This window comes from Zophobas morio, unplaced genomic scaffold (assembly GCF_036711695.1).
Source record: "Zophobas morio isolate AGI-343-1 ecotype UQ-CSIRO unplaced genomic scaffold, CSIRO_AGI_Zmor_V1 ptg000029l, whole genome shotgun sequence".
Taxonomy (NCBI): Eukaryota; Metazoa; Arthropoda; class Insecta; order Coleoptera; family Tenebrionidae; genus Zophobas; species Zophobas morio.
In genome coordinates, this window is record NW_026972134.1 from 1,670,005 (window position 1) to 1,692,270 (window position 22,266).

The window sequence follows — 22,266 nt, forward strand, 5'->3', positions numbered from 1 at the left end:
TATAATACATTGATGGTTTTTTTTTCAGATTGAATATAGGGAATTTATGGTGTATGTTTAAAAAGCTAAAGAAATGTCTCTGTATATAATTCTGGATTGGCAATATATTAAGTTTTATTTTCAGTATAACCTTTTAATAAATAACCGTTAATAACGAGTTGCAGAGAGATTATTGTTTACTTTATTGATAATATTAGCTTCTAGTCATTAATTAAAAATTAATTAAATTTTTAATCAATTAATTTTTTCCTGCCGAAACGTCCAGCGGAATATATAAACGAAGAAGAGAAAAATAAACTTTTAATTTTTAATTAATGACCAGCAGCCAATATTATAAATAAAATAAAGTAAAATTAACTGGCCAACAACGAATTAGCAATGAATAACGAGAGAATATTCCATGTGTCAATTTAAGGAACACTATCTTAAACAATTACAAATTTAATACAATAATGCGTTTGCATTACTGTATCAAATTTATAATTATTAATTACGAGTTTTTATAACTAAACACCAAAAGACGACGTAAGCGTTTTCCTTGTTTTTATCCAAATTTCCAAGTCCATTCATTCCTTGACAAGTCGCACGCGTCAGGTTCAGAACTATTTATACAACGGTTGCTAACTACTTCGAAATATACAGGTCGCTAGAATGTATGGAAACGATTAAATACATTGAGAACGAATTATAAAATTAGGTACAGGCGTCCAAGAAGTTGTGCTCTAATTTTATTCGTCAAAAAAATTTTGCTTTTGCTAATTAGTGCATCTTTGAAAAGAGCTTTTTTTTCTGAATTTATGACATTTTTTACACTCATACTTTCGTTCTCATTGAAATGGCAAAATACATTATTAAACAATAATTAATTAAATTAATAATTATTATTAAACAATAAATAAATTCATCAATAACCATCGAAACCAAAATGAAACCTTCTGTTTACCACAAAAGATTCTCAAAATGCTCTCCATTTACTTCCCGGCTGTAAAAAGATCCTGAATAAAATTTTGTAGTGAGTTAATGAGAATTTCTGGACGAATACTAGCAAATTCATTACCTACGTATGCGTTCCTGTCTTGTTGTATTGTGTTCCTAATAATTTCGGTTAATTCAACTCTACGATCAAAATAATCTTCGTTTAGCTCTTGTACCAAATGGATTTTGTATGAGTGAAACTTTTGTTTTTTCATTACTGTTTGAATTGATTTTCTTCTAACATTGTGATTCAGTACTAACTGTTGCACTGATGTTTTGGGATTTTCTGTTGCATATAAGAAAACATTAAGGGTATTTTCATCATTTGTAGTAGTTTTTAGCCTGCCAGGTTTTGGAGGTTGTTTACCACTTCCAGTTTTATTAAATCTTGGTTGGGTTTTCGAAACCGTCCAGTTAAAAATGCGTTCTTGCTCAGGATAAATTTCATTGAAATGTGTTACTACTTCTACTTACAAAACTTCGTCTTTTGTCACCGTAACCGATAGTCATTAATAATCCTATTCGCATAGTTTCATTCTGATGGGCAATTTTTGCAAGAAACAACTTACATGTTAAATTAAAGTTATTTTCAAAGGTAACTATGTCATCTTTCTTTTTTTATTTATTCTTATTTAAAATAATTTATTTTGCCTTTTTAGTCAAAAAGAAAGTATGATTCTGCTACAGCAATGAATTCAGAAAAAAAGGCTCTTTCAAAAATGCATTGATTATGTGGTAATGCCATTTCAAAAAAATCAAGTTGGCCTTTAATCTCGCAAATAAATGAAGCGAAAAAAAATTTTTGAGGAATAATTAGACCACAACTTCTTGTATAAATAATTTCAGGTAATTTGTACAATTAGTTATCAAGATATTTAACCGCTTCCACACATTCTAGCAACCCTGTATATCATAGCACAAAAATACTCACTCATATTGTTAATTCGTATAAATGAATAATAAATATGTTAATTGAAAGCTGTTTTATGTACAGTGTTATTTGAAGATTATTTGCAGCATACTCAATCGTCAGAGAAATAACACAAACAGCTGAATTCATTCATAAGATATTAGTGTTATCCGAACGAACAATCTTAGCTATCTAAAAATTTGATTAAATGGCCATTAATTTCAACTCAGCAATTTATAAGTCTTAAGTTTCAATATAATAAAGATCATTTTTGCATTGCCATCGTTTACGGTTTATAAAGCACATTCAAAAGTCGCTAAAAGTCTAAAGATCATCAAAAAAGTTTATGACAGTTTGCTCTATAAACTCCGATCCCTGGCTTGAATTAAATTCCTTGAAATCGTCGCATCGTATAAACATAAATTCTACCCCGGCCATAACGCCGGCAAATTAATTTCGCATACATTAATAAATCAGGATAAAATATTCTTTCTTTGTTAAAAGTTTTATGTCTGATTTTTTAGCTGCATATACATTCGTAAGAAAGTTAATGAATATATCGTAACAAAGCAAACTATTCCACCCATTTTTAGCAGCCACTGTTTACAGTAATCGTTTAATTTCTACCACCGGAATTTAAATTTAAGGAAGACTTCCAGCGCTTTTTACTTCATTTTTCTTTTCCTGATGTAATGATATTTAGTAGTTTTGCCAACTTCAAGAAAAATCACATTTCAGACACTGTCAGCTACATCGTCCCTAATAAAGTTTTCTGCAGTTTAAATAACTTGATTCAGTCATTTCAACAAAATATTTTTTTATACAACAAGGTTTCGTCAGTGAAGTTTTTGTACACAGAAATTTTTTCCATCCTCTTTCTAAACTTCCATTCATGTTTCGGTTATGAATGAATAAAAGTTATGTTCCAATATTTTCTCTTTATTGATGCGAAGTAGAAAGGGAGTTTCAGGATATTCCAGAAATTCCAGTTACTGTCAAGAATTATAAAGACTGTGTAGAATATCCTGCGCGTCATAGAGGTCACATCAAAAAAGTCACGTACTTGTCCTTCCAACACTAGCGGAAAGTACGAACTCGTGTAAATAATAATTTCTACTTTTGTCAGCTTCCCAGAATCTGATTCGTGTATTAATATCAAACGACATATTTATGGCTATCGTTTAAAAAGGGATATTTGGAAGCCACGAATTTATGGTTGTTATTTATTTTAGACTTCGGGGAGTGATATCCTTGGCAAAATTTACATTTTTTTTTTTATTGCGAGATATGTAATTTTAATGAATCGTGAGAAAAAAAAAAACGCGATAATATCAAATCTGCTTCGTCACTGTTTGCAGACTGCTTGTGCAAACTTTTTTATTTTATGCTTTGTTTAACTAATCACATATAAAATAAAACAAACTTATTCCACAAAACTTTCTTTACTGTTTTACGATCAATGTTATTCTTTTTAAACATGTTGTTTTGTGTTGATATTACAAGCTATGGCTATGACTGAATATTAAGTCACTGATTACTGATTAGAGGGCAGTTAATAATGCCCAAGTAACTTTATTACTAGGGCACTACAAAAACTCCTGAAGGAAAACCGAGTTTTGTATGGCAAGGTATTGGTTTTCCTTCTCAACAGAGTTCAATTTATCGTCTTTCTTCTTTGCTTCCTTTACCAGCTGGGTGAAATTATCCTATGTTTTCAGAACAACTGGTTTCCCATGTAATTTCTAACAAGGTGCTATTAGCTGAAGCACTTAAAACCCGTTATTTTTTTACTCGTTGTTTTTAACCTTGTCAGTGATAAATCTATGTCATATTCATTAACAATATTAACAAAATGATAGTAGGTAATGGACAAGAACGATTTTGATAAAAACTTATTCAGAAAAGATATAGATGAATATATTCTTGAAGTTTGAAATATGACCAATTCTGTATACATATTTGACTGAAACTATAGAGCACAAAACGAAATACTTATTTGAAGCATTTATCATGCCTAAAGAGCGGATTTATAAGCACAAAAAAATTAAGAATAAGCGCTTAAATAAGCACAACATTTTCAATAAAAAAGTTTTATTTTAAGCAAAAAAGCATTAAATAAGCATAACACTTTCATTAAAAAAGTTTTATTTTAAACAAAAAAGCATTAAAAACATAATCATATTACAAATCAATGAACTCTTCTTAGAACTTTGGACAAAATATTGTTACAATAATCCTAGACTTTATGTTTTACACACGTATTTCAGTTTTCTTTAAAACAATTTATGATTGTAATATGTTCCAAGTTGTCCACTGTAAAATTTTTTCGCCGATCATTTAAAATGTGTTTAAAATTGGGGAATGTGCGTTCAACACCCACACTCGTTGTTGGCGCAAATTTGAATTTTGCAACTAATGTTGAATCTAACTCCAAATTTTCCACCTTCTGGCCTTGTAAAACACGAGCAACGTTGGAAAGAACACCGAAACCTGCATTTTTATTTAACACTTCGTCGAGTTTTTGAGATACTCTAGTACCAATATCACCCTTTACTGCGTTTGCTTGTTGTTTAAATTCATTCACTAAGTTTATGGCATATACCAACAACATGTTGGGTTTTTCTAACTTTTCTATTACCTCACATACGAATTGATAATTGCTTCTTAGAAAAGATAGATCTTGTCGCAAATCTTTGTTTTCCAAAATATTTATGCAATCTTTAATCGATTGAGAAGAATCTTCGCTAAACTCTGTAACTACTTCCTCAAATTCTTTGATATATTTATTTGTCATAATAAAATGTGGCCTGTAACCATGTTCCCCATCTCGTTATAATCGGCTCTGGGGGCAGTGGTATGTTTGGAAATATTTCCTTAAAATGTTGCACTCTTAGTGGGGCTTTAACAAAAATCTTTTTACCATTTGCCACTAATTTATTAACAGTAGGAAACTGCAAACGTATTCCTTCAGCCACTCTGTTTAAACCGTGGGCAATGCAAGCAAGTAGAGTGAATCAAATTGGGGTACAATATTTTTAGATTATTCCCTGCTTTCAACATATAACGAGCTGCATCCGAGATCATCAATAAAATTTTATTCGCCGGTACGGCATTTGGCAAAAATAGTGACGTAAGACTGTCATTTACAAATCTGGTAATCGTATTGCCATTTGTTTTATTTAACATTTTCAAATTTACTACATACCCTCGACTAGGGAAATTTTCATTTAAGATTCCAACAATTAAATTTGCCACGTATCTTCCACAACTATCGGTTGTTTCATCGACAACGAATCATAAATAATTATCTCCAATGCGATGTTTAATTTCGTTGTAAACTTGCTGAAACATTGGGCCCACATAATTTTTTCGGAGAGTACTTTCAACCGGAATATGTCGATTGCAGTGTTTTTCAAGGAATTCTTGAAGAGGGCCTTTCTCCAATTTTTTTAAAGGTATATTGGACTGTATCATCATTTTACATAAATCGAAATTAAACTGAAACTGCTCATCTTTCGTGAAAGTAGATGTAACAGATTCATGTATGGTCTGTTGTTTAATTTTAGAAACTTCAAACATTTTCTTCCTTTCTACATGAAGAGTCGTTCTGACATGTTGCGTCACGTTATATTTTTTATCACTTTGAATCTAAAACAACGTACATATACAGGATTAACAAAGGAAAATAGATAAAAGAAAATTAGTGGGCTTACGGTTTTCACACAAGCTCTGCAGAATATTTTGTTGTTTTCTAATTTTAATTCTGGAAAATCCCTTATCCACTCATCCGGCGTCGATTTTACTTTCGGCATTCTTTTAAAATATAAGTAATATTACCAAAAAGAACTCAACATGTAACGAGGGAGAACCACGTATAACACTGTACTACGACAGATCGATAGACTGATGGTTGTGAAATAAACGGTTCATTTACTTAAAAGTTTCCATTGGAAAAATTTTAAGGTAGGTATTTGGATACAATAATCCTTTTTTCTAGAAAATCTTCAACGGTCTTGCCGCAAAATGCCGAAAAAGAACATCTGGTTAAAATCTTTAATTCATTATCAACGGAAGTAAGGATTTAAAGTCATAAAACCTATGGAGTATTTTTCCAATCCTATAATAAAATTTTATTACCCAAACGACCGGAACCTATTCACAGAAAGGGTCTTGAGTAAGTGTACTTCAATGGTCAAGTCCAGGTAAAATGCATACGTTACGATACGGCTAACTAACAAGTATTTGTCATCCTGACAAGGCCGGTATTTGAACAAAATATGCATTAAAACTCATATTCGTCGAAAAAAGCATTAAATAAGCATATAAGTTTTAATATGCATAAAATTGAGAAAAAAGCAAATAAGCATAAAAAAAAATGTGTCAAATGACTCCAAATTGTATCATAGTTACAGATATAAAAAAGTTTTGAAGTGCTTACATTTTTCACAAAAGCATTAAACCTAGAAATCCGCGCTCTAATCATGCCTATTGTTAATATAATGATCTCTAACATCCTTGTAATTATACTTAGTACCACTATATAGTGTATGTATTATTACAAGCAAGAGGAAAATGGTAATAGTGATTAAATAAAAGCTAATTTTAATAAAAAAAAGTTTTTTAAGTTTTAATTACCATATCAGTTATATTCAAAATATTGACGTATTAATAAAGCTCCAACAAAAAGTTTGTCTCCACAGTAATTTGAAAAGAGATTTACTTAAAAAAAAACTTTGATGTGACGTTGTAATAACATTTGGTGCCTTTGAGAGCTTACGCTCTAAGAATTCAGACTTTTATAATTTTATATGTGGACATGAATTTGAGCTTATAGCAATAACTAGCGAATAATGGCCTGAGAATTATAGTGTTTTCCGTAAGGATGGATATATATAGTAATGCAACTGGGCTACCAACAGGTGGTGAAATTATACACGCGATGAGAAACTATTTTATGTACCTCCATAGAGTTGCATTTATCTTCCATTTGCGACATTATTCCACATATTCATATAATGGGAGTTAAGATTACAAATGACACTAATAACCGTAAACTTCTTATATTTGTTTCGTACATTCGTCCATAAAACTATGGACAGATTATGAATTGTTTTTTGAAGGTTATAAGTCTTTTGGAATTTTAACTACAACCACAACATATTATCAGCTGTGGGGGAGATCAGTATCCCTAGCTACATATTAAACACTATAGATAAAACCTGCCTTACGATAAATATCTATAGAAACTTTGATGGATTGCGTAAATATAACAATATTCTGAACAACAACCACCACATCTCGTATTTTCTAATTTTAATATCTAGGTATGGATGTTGTTCACTTGTGCGCCGCGGTGTGTGGCAAGTCTAATCGCCAAAAAGATCATAAGACACTTGCGCACAAATGAGTTTTACAGTAAGTCTAGCAGTATAGGCATAAAAATATCAGCAGATCTGCTTATTTAAAAAATGTTTCTTATAGATTTAAAAAAAAATAAGTAATTTCTTAATGCACTGTTTTATTTTTTATAAGATGAACCTATTGGTAGAAAATCTAAAAGCAATAAAAATATTTTCACCTCTATATACATATTTAACGCATACTAAATACGTGTGTAATAGTGTGAAAGCTAAATTAGTTCTCCGAATATTTATTTATTTTAATGTGGCTAACACCCATGTAAACTACTACGGTAGGCAGCTACTGTAACTCTTAAAATTGTATACAAATTTTTCTGATCGTTGCTCACAACAGTCCCTTACCTCTCAGATAGTTTCTCCACAACTGTCTCTACATGATACAATTAAATAGGGGGAGGGGGACTAGTTTTTTTGCACAAAAGTATTTCCCCCATGGAATGATTAAATTTTAAATCTGGACATTTTTTTGTAGAATGTCTATTTTTCGGGATATTTAAAAGTTTCTGGTTAAAAAAATCACCCTGTATATATAATTATAATACGTACAGTCACATTGTACGCATCATAACAACTTGTCAACACGGTTTCATGAAAGTTAAATCTAGCTGCACTGATTTAACCGAATTCACATAGTTGGTGTCCACTGCCTTGAACCAAAAGAATCAAGTTGATGTGATATATATTATGGACGTTTGAAAAGTTTTTGACACCGTAAATGCTGATGCGTTTGCGCATTTTTTTTCCAGGTCTTTTCATCCTGTTAGTAGCACCTCATCAAATACATCCGTTGATAGGGATCTTGTGAGTACGTTAAATCAAAATAAGTATATTACATGTTAGAAAAATTAATGAGTCTGAAGTGCTTACAGCCATCAGGAAACTAAATCCGACGTTAACCGCTGGGCCCGATGAGATTCCGTTATTCTTTGTGAAAAACGGTGGCATAATTTTAGCTCCTCCACTTACAGTTTATACAACTTGATTTTGGGTAATTCAAAATTTCTTGACAAATAATAAAATATTCTATTGCAAAAACTGGAGGGTTTTGGTTTTTCCGACGTTTTGCTAAGTGTCTTTAAATTTTATCTAAGCAACAGATATCAGTTTGTATTTTGTAACAGTTGCTTCTCATGTCAGTTTCCACAGACATCTGGTGCACCGCAGGGCTCGGTGTTGGGACCATTGTTGTTTATAATGTATATCAATGATATTATCGGTGTTCTGGACGTTCCTTCCTTGCTTTATGCAGATGATTTGAAAATCTTTTTTCGCGTACAGTCATCTTTGGATTGTATTCGTCTACAAGACAACTTGAATCGTTTGTTGCTATGGTCGGAAAAAATAATTTGCTATTAAACGCTAATAAATGCCCCGTCAAGTCATATTCGACTAAACTGTCAAATGTGGTACACAACTACGCCTTGGATCAAAAAGTCCTGCAACGTTCTGATTATGTATGTGACTTGGGTATCACATATGATGCTAAATTAAGTTTCAATAAAGACCATGAGCTTACCTCGACCTCGGCGCATACATCATTAGGCTTTGTCATGGTACAAATAAATATGGTATGACTAGCAGCCAGACGAAAATATTGCCTTTCTGCGCATCGTTAATGACGTCAGTTGGCTGCACAGTCCTTGATGGAATTCTGTCAGACTTATGTGAAGCGTCATATCATTGTTGTCAAATGTCATTTATACGTCAAACCATGGCCGACTAGTATAAAGATTATGGCCTGTCCAAAGGAATGTCAAAGGTACATTACGTGCTGCCATCTATTAATAATTCAAAAACGACAAAAGAATTATTAACACCTTTTGAAAGGCACAAAGGCATTCATACCGAAACAAACCACCATTACACGTTTTGAAGTCCCATAATGTCAAGTCAAATTAAAATTTTGCTAAATTATTAAGTGTAATTATTAATAGATGGCAACACGTATCGTACCTCTTGGACAGGCCATAATCTTTATACTAGTCGGCCATGGTCAAACATACCATTACTAGCGTAAATAATTTAATTATAAAAGTTTGTGATTTGATTATGTATGTAAATAACTTTTCTAAATAAGCAAGTTTTTCAAGTGTAGTAATGTGACAATTACCTTTAATAAAAATATGAAATTATTGTTCATCGATGGCTGATTCGATTGATTCAGATGAAAACTTCAGAAAGGAGCGGTATGTGTGTATATGTAGGAGACAAAGCGCATAATAAGTAATAACTTGCATTTTACACTTACAGATAATGTTATTCCTCCTGAATTGGCCAAAAACGAGTTCACCTCTGGAATCCCATCAAATTTATGTCAACTGAAGATTTATGAAATCCGAGGACATCGACACTAAAATGAAGAGTGGACCACGTGTTTTGAAGTCTTTGAGGTAACATTAATTAGTGTCTTTATTTTCCACAAACTTTTTTCATTTTCTTGGCACTACGTCTTTTTGAATATCGGATTCTTATATATGTTCTAGTACGCACTAAACAGCTTAAAACCTCATGTGGTACACTTATTAAGTTTTTAGCTTTTTCTTCAACCAAATTTACCAACGTTTTGATAATATTTGGTGTTTTCTGAATTTCAGACCCATGAAAAGATAGAAACATGGTTTCAACAATTTGAGCTGCATACAAAAGTTCTTCAGATGGTCGCACTAATCTACCTTCAGACAAAAAATCTATCCAATCCATATTTGAAGTTGATGGTACAGGATTGTCTTCGTTTATTGTTGTGCCAAGAAGAGGATACTTTAGGCGATACCGATGTGCAACATATCCTGCCAAATACTTGAGACCTTCTGTATTAATTAACCCTTTTCCTGTAAGCAAAGTGAGTAGACATTATATAAATTCCAATGATACAGAGTGAGACAACATCGCGCAGGCGAAGTCAGATTTTTGGAGCATTCTGTCAAAGTGGTTTGTTGTTACAGGCCTTTGCTTTGCTGCCGGAGTGCCGGATACTATTTCCAATGTGGTTTTTACGATGCGTGCGCACGGAAAGTCACCATGGAAGTTTTACGATCTTACAGGAAAAGGGTCAATTACTACTGATGGCGAAACAATGTCCCCATCCCATTCATCATTCACAAACTGCAAACATTCAATGAGATCACTCTCATCCACATTTGCCTCTAAAGTGGAATGCTGTTGTGATGGGTTCATTAAGGACTGCAATAGAGGTGCCGTGAGACAATCTGGGCCCTCCAAAGGACCTGTTAAGTTTGTTGCATCATCCGCCTCGCAATTTTTATTTTCTCCTAAAGATGGTGAGTGTTTACCTAAAATGTACCATTTTAGGCGGTGCATAAACTCAATAGGGGTAGGGTTTTCATTGGTTCCACCCATTGCTCGAATATAAGAAAAAAAAAAAATTCTAAAATGTCCTGGTTTAAACGTCGTGTGATGATATACTCCAAGTCATAATGTTTACGGAGATAGCAATAGAGCCCTTTTAATGAGTTGTCTATTAGTTGCTCGTAAGTGTGTCATAACATGAGTCATTTTATCTAAAATTGCATCTTGAACTGCTAAATTCACTCCGTACGCATTTTTGCCTCTTTTTGACAACTTCTGAGAACTATTATGTACGTCAAACCATTGATTAACCAACTCAATAAAATTAGATAACTCTTTATAGTAAGCATCTTCAATAATATTTTTGTCCTCGCAAAACTTTATAACAGAGGCTGTCGTGTGAGACATCAATTTTGCAGCCGTTTTGACCTTCTGACGTTGGGAACCCTTAACATCTAAGAGATGTCTACTTAATTTATGAGCAATTGTCACTTCAGCATTGGCAGATTTTTCCAAAACCTTTTCGATACAATCTTTTGACAAAACTTTGCCCTCTAAAGTGAAACGATCATCTAAAAAGTGGTTCCGCAACAGTTTTAACAAATGTGGCACATACGCAAAAACAAATATTAATTTACTTTCATCACAGGGATGCGTGAAAGTGTTTTTAGATGTGTCAATTCCCAGGTCCTTCCATAGCCGCTGATTTGTGGAGCCCATATCACTGACCATAGGGACAACAATATAATTACTATTATGTAAAGTTGCAATTGCCTCTTCAAGTATGTTTTTTGTTACCGCTTGGTCAAAGTCATAATATACTGGTTGCTTCCAATTGGAGCATAATCCCCGAGCAGTCATCACCTGAACCGTGCGATTGGGACCAAATACCATTTCGCATTTGATCTCTAAACAAATTTGACTTTTGATGAACATTTCATCAAAACTTATGACTGTAAGCCGTTCAGTAACTGAAAGATCCTTTGCTTTTTGCTGCATTAACTTTGCAACATTTTTTAGGTGTCCTGGTCTAACGTCAAATGTAGCAGCCCAACGTCGCAGTGTGCTCAGGGATGGAAGAGGGAAATGACAATGGTATCTTAGGTATCGATAGGCTTTTGCAATAACACTTCTTAAAGAAGTAGCTGAAGAAATATCTTCTGGTGACCATTTTACGTTACTTCCAGACATTAAACTCCTTATCTGGCCTGGAGTAAACAACACATTTACGGCATCCGCAATTTTCAAATTATCGTTTAATTGTTTTTGCAAAATGTTTTTTTCCTCAGTTACTTCTTTTAATTCTCTCTGAAGCTTTTTGACTTCATTGTCTCTCTTTGTAATGCCTTGCTTCCACTCAGATCTTTTCTCCTCCAACTGTAATCTGTATGGACACTCAGAGGCATAATGTTTTAGTGGGAAAACGTCCTTTCCTATAGCTTCCCTACTTTCAGCTTTTTTAATGTGGAATAAATTCTTTGCGATAAATTTCTTTTTTAGCGATGTGACACTCATTGTAGATCCACTTTTGTCTGGTGTGAAAGGACCTGCTGTAGATGAACGTCGAGCTATCGGCGACTGTTGAGCACAGGGTGATCGTCGCGTAATAGGTGAACGTTGTGCTGAAGGCGAATTTTGAGAAGCTACAGAAACAGTTTTTGTCGGTACTGCTGACATCATGATGCGTTTTCTGGATTATAATCCAGAAGTTTTTGTTGAAGGCATTTATAGTCGAATTTGTCCGAAAAATGTTGGGAACAAATACGAGCTGAAATCAATTGTTTTAATGTCTTGTCTGTAACGTAATAACTGACAGGTTCTAATGACTGCTAGATTTACCATTTTTTGTATTGAGAACGCGCGTACTGTTACAAAATTGCACCCATTTTTCACACAACTCAGGCTCTTTGGGAAATCTATAAAAATGTACATTTTTTGTTTTTCGTTGGTTATTTTTACAACCAGACACTGCACAAGTTGCCATCACAAATTAAATTATTGGTGTGTCGTAAGGTTAATAAAAACTAACTAGTCAGCAATTTACGTTTCTTTATTTTACCTACAAAACTCAAAACATTCGTAAGTGGTGGTTGGGTAGTTGCGTTGGTAAGCACTTGAAATGAACACTATTTTCTTCGAGCAAAATTCAAATGTGGCGCCTACTTTTGCAGCCGGGTGACGTCACACAAAATGCGTATAATGTGTTTGTATCATGGGCTTTGTTCTCCGCAACGCGGCGGAATTTAAAGACCTTGATGTTTTAAGGCTTGTCTTTGTATCATATGTCAGATCCGTTTTGGAGTATGCAAGATTTCAAAGCATTCGGTTTTGCAGTTCCTGAATAAATCAATAAAATAAATTCACGCATTTATTAACGATTTTGAGACACCCCGTATAAGCAAATCTAAAAACTATGAATGGAATTATAAATCACATGTGTAGACTCATCAGATTTTGGACATTTTAGATAGGATTTATTCGGCAAAATTTTGAGATGACGTAATCATTTTTTGGATACATTTAGAATAAAAAGTTACCATGCTTACAATAACTGCAAAACGTCAAGATCACAAACTATTCAGTTTTACAATTCTTGATTTAATCAATAAAATAAATTGACTCTCATTCATTAATTTTTTTGAGTCACTCTGTATATGCAAATGCAAAAAATATGAATGGAATGATAAATCACAAGTACAGACTCATCATGTTTTGTACATTTTAGATAGGACGCATTCATCAAAATTTTGGGGTGACGTAATCAATTTTTTAGGGAGGATGAGCAAATACATTTTGATTAAAAATTTATCACCAATTTTTTGGAGGGGATAAGTAAATATATTTTAATTAAAAATTGATCATGCGCTTATCATAACTATAAACCATCTGCAAGATTTCAAAGCATTCGGTTTTGCAGCTGCAACAGGTTTCATAATTTTGATTTTTTTCCACAAATATGGACGTTTCGGGTAAAAACTCAATTCGAAGTCATAAACTACATGTGTAGGACTATGTTATTTTATACAACATAAAACTCACTTACTATGTATAATTTTGAAGTGACATTATTGGTGGAGATGATTAGACAAATTTTGGTTAGCGTTTTACCATCTACATGATATTCCTAATATAAATACAAACTTTGACAACAATCGGTCTAGTATCTGGAGATTATCTGGACAGACGGACAGACAGACAGACGGAAACGGGAGACCTATTTCTTCGTACTGTAGGGGTCATGAAAGCTGGAGAAAACGTAAAAGTAGGGAGTTGGTTGACGGACTCGCTTACAATACTTCCTTCACTTACGCTCGGGAAGTAACAAAACGAAAAGGAGATAATATAAAGTAAAACAGAATTTCTACATACTAACATAAGTAATAATTAATAATAATTAATCTTTCTTATTATGTCATTCGTCAACGTTTAAAGATCTAGGAGTGCCTAGTAATGGATTAATCCTTAACTTTTATACCACCTTATGCGAATGTATACTCAAAGGCGTTAAATATTGTTACGTTGATCGGTTTTTTGGTATCCTAATTACAATGTGCACATTAAACTGTTAGCATATTATATAATATTATATAATATCTGTACAACAGGGAAGACGGACACCATCTGCAACACAATTACTCACATCTTAGATTACATTAATGATGTATCCCAATATTTCACCTGGAATAACTTTTATAACTATAACAACCTAGCACATATGCGCAAACTAAAATTTGTGTTCTTCCCGTTACAGTAAAATGGGCTGCTTATATGATTATAAGTATAACGAACAATACCCTTGCGCAAATACTGTTTTATATGTACTGCGATATGATAGGAGAACTGATTTTACATTACTATTATTAAGAGTTATGGATTCAGTGGGAGGTAATAATGTTGTATGAAGCAAAAGAGGAGGCATACATTGTTTACAATGTTGTAAAAAATATATAAAAACATATTTTACAACGTTTGAAAGTTTCTTTTCTTAAGTACGGGTATAAGAAACGATCACATCAATGTTTGAATTTTGAGCACCTTTTAGGGGCCATGAAACATCAAGAAAACATGAAATTTCCCATTTGTCAAAAAAACCCCGTTACAATATTTCTCTCCTTTAGGCGCACACAGTAAAAAAGTTAATAATACTCGTATTTACGTTATAACATTTATTAATATCTTACATTAGTAAATCAAAAATTAATTTATCAAACTAAAACCAATTTTCAAAATTCACAAACATGTACATATTAGGGATAATTAAAATATCTATAAAAATATCAAAACTAAAATTTTCAATATTTTATAAGTCTCAGTTTAGTTTTTATAGCACCAATTTATTAGTAACTGGTTCACAGCTTTTACATCGATGCCGTGCTGTTCGAATATTCTTGTTTAATCCTTTAAGTGGCCGACAGCGTTTTGCTATTGTTTGCGGTTGGCAGTGGTTTAATCTTTAGGTGGCCCACCTGTTGTTTGCAACATATAATGTTACGCAATATTGTGTATAATGTTACAAAATACTAGCACTTTATTCGAATGTTTAATATTACCCTTCACCCAATTCCCCAATTTTGCTGGTTGTCATCTCATTAAATATACCAAAATTTCATTAAACTTTCATTGAGGTTTAAGTAAGAAGTTCGAAACACGATCATTTATTATAAATACAGTTATTATTTATTTATATTTTTTTATTTGTGAAATGTTAGCTAGTAATAAAGGAAGCATATTCCACAGAAGTTTGAGCCAACTTACAGCAAAGCTAAAGTATATAAATTAAGCGATATATAATTTATTTCAGTTTTAACAAATAAGAAGTTCTTATGTGGGTACTCGGAAAAATATGTTAAGAAGTTTCATGCTTTCTCGATGAGTCGTGACCTCTATACGAAAAGTAGAACCCTCGTTTCCGTCTGCATATCTGTCTGTTTGTCCGCTGTGCGTGTCGAATTTTTATTATTGCTGTAATAATTGAAAACTATGCAAATGTTACGTGCATACATACAGGATGAATACAAGGCAAGCAGAAAACGTAATTACGTGGAAGCAACCCGAGTTTTTTATAGCAGAATGGTAGAAAACTATAAACAACTTAAAATTGTTGTGTACCTGTTAGCCGTGTTATGTATATATGTATAAAAAAGACTATTCTTCCACAACGATTTAAAATCAATGTTTTCTAATGGCTAATTATATTTAAGCTCACCCGTTCAAGGAGACTCCGAATTCAAAATATATGGAATACCGTTTGTTTAATATTTTAATAATTTTACATATTTTGTATACGTCTAAAACGCAGGCATATGTTTCCAAAAAATTACTACCAGTGTTTATATTGCCGTATTTATTATTCAAATGTAAACATTTTTGTAAGTTTTTTTTTCCCGAACATAAGCTTTTTAATAAACTCTTTTTGATATGAATTAGATATTATTTTGTGAGAGTGGAAGTTTCACTTTGTTCGTTACCCAAACTTCCACACTCACAAAATAAAATCACTTTTAACATGAATATCATACACTATTTTTGTGTAAACACTGTAAAAAGGAACAAAAAGACCGAATTGTTAGTTTTTAAAACGAAATGAACAACATCGGGATAGATGTAAACAAATTCATAGAAACAGTTTGTTGCTAGTTAAAACAAAATATTCCATAAATGTTTGGAAGCATTTACTAAAGAAAACGAAGAAAACGATGCAGTACCAGAAGAAGTCGAAGAAGCAGCTAAGAGAGCTACCCTCGATTTGCTCCCAACGAAGTCGAGGCAGCTGTTCGAGGTCGCTTACAGCCGATATTTTTTATGAACAATTTTAATTTTAACACCATTCCAGACATTTATATATAGCTTTTTAATACAAAGATAAAAGTTAATGAATTTTTATTCAACTCCTTTTGGAGTATTGAGTTATTCAACTCCTTTTGGAGTATTGAGTAGTCGGTTGGTATAATACGTTTTTAATTAGCTGGTAAACGAATTATAGTATATCATCGAAGCCGATCTTAAATTGTCGTCAGTGACAAATAAATTAATAGCACTATACATATAGACATTTCATTGTTACTTCACCATCGTTTAATTCTTGAGGTCAGCTTCACCACAAACCGACATTACGAATATTCTTTTGCAGTAGACGTGACAAACACAATAAGCAAAGTTTTTATGGCTATTGTTGTGAACAAATAAAGAACCTAACACTTTGACACCCTTTTTTTATTACAATCACTAACAGCTATATGTTCAGGTTAATAATATCTTTGGCGCCCAGATTTCTTATTTTGAATGTATAAAGATAAATGACAAAATTATAAGAGGCCAATTAGCTAAGTTTCACCGGATGACTTTAGAGTAACAAGTTGGTTTGAATATTAAAAAATGGACTTTGAGGGATATTTATTAAAATTATTTCAATGGAACGTCTTTGAAAAAAATTTTCTTCAACCGTGGCATTTTACCAGAAAAAGCAGGTTGAATTGAAGAAGTCGCTTTTTCATGTAGATATCTAATTTCCGATAAACAAATGTCAACAATGTTTTTGGTACAATTTATTTCCGAAATTTCCGTAAAGATTTTATTGAGATATTGATTTTTAAAGATACGTGATGAAACATTTCACCAAAATTAAAAAATATATCTTGATAATTAAAAAAAGTGCCCTTGCGTTATATAGAGGAAGCTGTGTGAATTTTACGACAATAAATCTGTTATTATTAGAGTTATTACATGCTGAAAATATATTGAAAGTCAAACCTAGCAAGTGGTCTTTAAGATTCACCTTCTTTAAAAATTTAATGAAGTCACCTTAAAAAGGTCGATAAGTAATTATCAATTTTTTTAAATCTTTATTGACCTATTAATTCAAAAACGACCGATTTAATTTTCCTAAAATTATCGGAACACAGTAACATTATTATTTATTATAGTGTTTACAATACGCATATTGAAATTATTAATATTAAGCGAATCTTTATTGAAGAACAGGCTCTACATACTTATAGATTTGATTGTACTTCAGGGGCAACGGGAGGTCTATCTTAGTAAATTTTAGACCAATATTTTCACAATTTTGATCTAATCATTGGTACATTTTATTTAATAAATTTATTTAGCAATTATTAATAAAGGTTGCCTTAAAAAATTTCGTTTTTAATGTAAATGAAAATGTTTTCATCAACCAATGTTTGTAAATTATTTTGTAAGTGTGTATAACGTCTCTAAATAAATAAATTTCTTAAAAAAATTTCATTATTTACATATATTTTTGTAGGCAAAATATGAGCGCATGTCATCAAAATTTTGGCTTGCAAATGAGAGTTTTAACTGTGTTGTTAGCACTGAAATGAACATGCAGCAGCTCCGTTAGCCCATATTTGTACTTGATGTTTATTTTTGTTTTAAAATATTATATGTTCAACCTACAGCGAAAGCAACTTTTTACCACATGAAAACCTGAATATTAGCTATTCTATCACTCATCACTCCCCCAACGTAAACTTCCAGTAAGCAACCCTCACCTGCCAACAAATTTTGCATCATTAGGCTGGTGTAAATTGTACAGACGACTGCTGATAATGTTAAATTTGTTAGCTAAACATCCGTCACGCGAAAAAAGTGTAAAACTTTAAAAAATAACTTACCCCAGAATGAGTCTTGGAAGGATCTGAAACAAACATAAAAAAATGTCATTAATGTTTCCAATGTCTATTTACTATTCATTCACTTAACAAAACCTATGAACAATAAAGCAGCTTTCAAAGCACAAAACTTTGCACTCTTAAAGTTGTACTAATTTCACGCACCCACTTAGTACTTCACATTATTTTCAGAAGATTAAGCATCTGAAGATGATTTACGTCAAAGGTCGCAAGAATTTTTCCGTCGAAACACACCCTACCTTCGAGCTCGGCTTCTAAGAGATTCTGAATGGAATTTAATTTTCCCATCTTAATTGGTCCCTGCGATTTGTAACATCCCCTCCGCACAGACTTCGGCAAATTATTGAGATAGTTAGAGATCCTTGATGGTCACCAATGAGTATAGACAAAGAGCTTTAGTCGTGGAATATGGATCTAAATTTTTAAACATAAAAGATTTTTCTGCAAAGAAAACACACAAAAGCGAAATGGAATCTATTATTTACGAATGAATAATAATCACCTTTTCCAAGTTTACCTTGGAAAGCGGTCTCATTTTAATACCGTAAGTGACCCTATTTTATAATTTTGCGTATAAAAAGCGAGAAAGTTCTTCAAGACAATTCGTTTTCACAAAACCCAATGAAAAAAGTTTTAAATGGGAACGCGCCTTTTGCCTTTCGATATCCATACCAGTGCGATGAAATAAGATATTCAAAAAATGTATTTAATGAGAGCAAAAGGAAAACAACTTGGCGAATATTGAATTTATCGGGGTGATTTAAGCGAGCAAGTATTTTGTTTTGATAGGGACCAAGATCAAAGGGTGTTTTTTTTAAGTCGTCTTTTACAAAAAGTTCGGCGATGTTATATCTGCAAATGTGTCTATATAAGAACTGCAGGGGCGTGTTAAAGGCATCCTTAGAGAGAAAAGATGTTTTTATAAGTAACATAAAGAGAATTGGGGTTTACTTTCACGATGTTGGTAAACATGTAGCATTATTCATTTAAAGAAATTTGTTTGTGGTAGAAATAATAAACACCACGTGACGCTGACGGACTATTTTTTGTAATTTATTTTTCAAGAGAAGTAGAAGATCGGAATACGTGAAATGCAGGTACGCTGCAAATTTTTAACGCTTTATATTAATTTTGTATCTTATGGATCTTTTAATTAATTAATGACAGTTATATATACTCTCTCTTGTAATAACGCATCTTCCTCTTATTCCAACAGATAAAAAAATATAACCTTATAATTCAGTTGTAAGTTAGTGAGTATATTAAAACATTAATTTATAAACGTGATATTTATTATTGGTTTTAATTTCTGAATCCGATTATACATATTGTGCTACCAAAGTTATGTGTCTATTTTTAAGAATGTAATGTAAAAATTGATAACTATCCTAAATAAAAATACTCAACCCACCCAACGCACTTTTCTAGGTGACGGTTCTGAAAATAAACCTATTCCATATGATATACAATACAAACAGTCAACAAAGTAACAAAATTTTGTAATGGAATAACTCACTTGAAATACCACGTAGCACCCTTCTTTACCTTTCCTTTAAAGTCACATGCATATCTTTATTTTAACTTATAAGAGTCATCATAAAACAATAAAATTTGCAACATCAAATCTTTAATTTTTCGGAAAAGCTATGTATGTTGTACTGTACTTCAGGACCGTTCAGGATAAAGGAGGTCCTGTCGAAACAACCTTTGATTACTTATACGTAAATAAATAAAATACAATTGTTTTGATAATTGTTATTAATCAAATAATCTTTGTCTCCGTTTTTTTGTTTTTAAATAAGTATGTAAAAATATATAAAGCGTTACACAAAAATACAACTTACTTTTAAACATAACACCCTTAAATTGTAGCCCTAATTGGGTTTTGCTAGAGTACGTCAAAGTACTGTTGGGAAACGCTGTATGAGACAAAGTTTATATTCTTTTACAAAGTTTTCTAATACGAATAAATTTTAGGAATTAATGTATGTACCACTTTCGTCGTGTTAGTACACCATCCTGTCTATAAACATTTTATAGAAAATTCCTCTCTCACTTCGGAAACAAAACCAATACTGTTTGCAGGGAGATACACATTTTTTTAATTTATTGAGTTGAGACTGTCAGTTTTTTAATGGGGATGATGTACACATGGTGGATGGTATAGTGTGTGGGCGAAATTACGCCACCATCTCATCGGAAGATGCTCTTTGAACTCACTGTGCCGGCAGTGTTGTGTTGTGTATAAACGTGTTATGCATGCACCGTTATTTTAGTCGGAGTAACTACAAGGTGATTGCGAAATACATGCAAAAAAAAAATGGGAAATAGCTCACAATATGATTATGTCACTGGGTAAAATTCAAGGTCCTAGGTAGTAGCAGTGTCTAGAAAAAATTATTTGAAATTAAATGTAAATTGTTGTACGCGCCGCTGGACTGTTTTGTGACCTACATAATTACTACAATGAATGGAACAGAGCGAGTCGGACTAAGAACCAAAAAAGTGACTTTATCAGGCACTTTTTTAATCGCAACGTGAAAAACACGAAAAGGGCCAGTTAGCATCGAGCGGTCGGTGAAATCGGTTTATGGTGGAGTTTTCCCATGCAGATTATGTCGATATGGGTAATTGGTGTGCGCGAAAATTTGCATCAGTGGTACAGCAACTCCGAGATCATGGTACCTTCAACTTCAAACTCACGATCGTGGCCGTGATAGGACAGAAAGAAGAAGTTGGATTTTCACAGCTTGTAGTGCATCCTACATTAAAAGAATACGGCCACATCCATACCATGTTGACAAAGTACAGGGTTTGGAGCCCGCTGATTGTCCACGTTGTGTAACTCACTTTTTATCCGATCAAACTCCACATAGTCGTCAACAAGTACGATTGCAAGAGACGGTTTTCGATAAATGTGTATCGGTTGGATGAAACAGTTTGTTTGTGGAAATCAACAGTGTCCAGAAATTATCGAAGAGCTTCAACAAGTGAAAGTGGCAGCCGCTACTCCGGTGTTTTTTTACCTATCAACAAACCTCTTGCGACGCTCTGACGCCTGTATTGCTAGTCAAGGACAACATTTTCAACATTTCTTGTAAAAAGGTAGTAGCATTCTAAGTTCCTCTTATTTCTGTTCCAATAAACAATCTAAAATCGTTGTGACAAGGACCAAACATCCGTCAGAATCAAAATTACCAAAAAACTTTCACACTGACCTTTAACGATGAATGAGTAAATGAATGAACGAATGATAAGCAGCAAAAAGTCGGTTTTACTTTTAATTGAAACTGAAAGTGTTTAGGTCGTTTTTATTCGAACGTTTTTCCAACTCTGTTTACAAGGTGGCTCAGTGCCTTCGTATCGAGGGTGGTTCATGGGGGTTTTGCCCCGCCATTCGATTTTTAATTTATTTTTTCTATATTTCGACTCTACTAGGGTGGGGGATGCCGTGGTTAAAATATTTGCACTTATTTCGCAGTCACCCTGTATAATGCAGTGCTGTAAGTTTATGTTTCCGCAACAACACAGGAGTAGGTTATTTTATTTACGATTATTTACATGGAATTTGCCTAAGGCCCTACTACAGAAAATGGCAATTTTACGTCTCTTCCGAAAAGTTATACTGGCTTCCAAAATATAGTGCGTTTATGGCTTTGACTTTTTAAGTATTTTACAGAGGATCCTTTATAAAACTCAACAGCTGCAAACCGCGGCACGTGCCACCGTCAGAGAAATACGCAAAGGGCCGTACTTCAACCGTCTTCTCAGGCAAGCGGATTTGTGACACGCCGCTGTGCTGGGTTTTTCAGTTTCTATAAATGTTACACTGCAATTAAGTCATGAAAAAACTATATTTTGGCGACTACAATAGGTATACTAGACGCAAACATTTATTCCCACTATAATTCAGTCACAGCCGGATACTTACTGATAACCTACCTGAAAAGACCTTTTCTGGTAAAAACACAGGGCAATACTGTCTCGGGCCTCCCTGACA

General features: G+C 32.9%; 1 protein-coding gene and 1 long non-coding RNA gene across 5 annotated transcripts in view; one reads left to right on the plus strand and one right to left on the minus strand.

Annotated features, from left to right (window-relative positions):
- Window positions 1-22,266, minus strand: part of LOC135137605 (cholecystokinin receptor type A-like) — a 389,560-nt gene that overhangs the window by 185,936 nt on the left and 181,358 nt on the right. The window contains exon 2 of the mRNA XM_064067296.1: window positions 18,249-18,271. The gene's annotated coding sequence lies outside the window, so the exon portion shown is untranslated. The remainder of the gene's footprint in view (window positions 1-18,248; window positions 18,272-22,266) is intronic.
- On the plus strand, window positions 10,369-12,646 carry LOC135137586 (uncharacterized). 4 transcript variants are annotated; one of them, XR_010281875.1, is made up of 3 exons: window positions 10,369-10,583; window positions 11,632-11,715; window positions 12,112-12,646. It is a non-coding gene; the product is annotated as an uncharacterized LOC135137586 (long non-coding RNA). The 4 variants fall into 4 exon arrangements; XR_010281878.1 differs by having other exon boundaries at window positions 12,132-12,646; XR_010281876.1 differs by having other exon boundaries at window positions 11,632-11,706.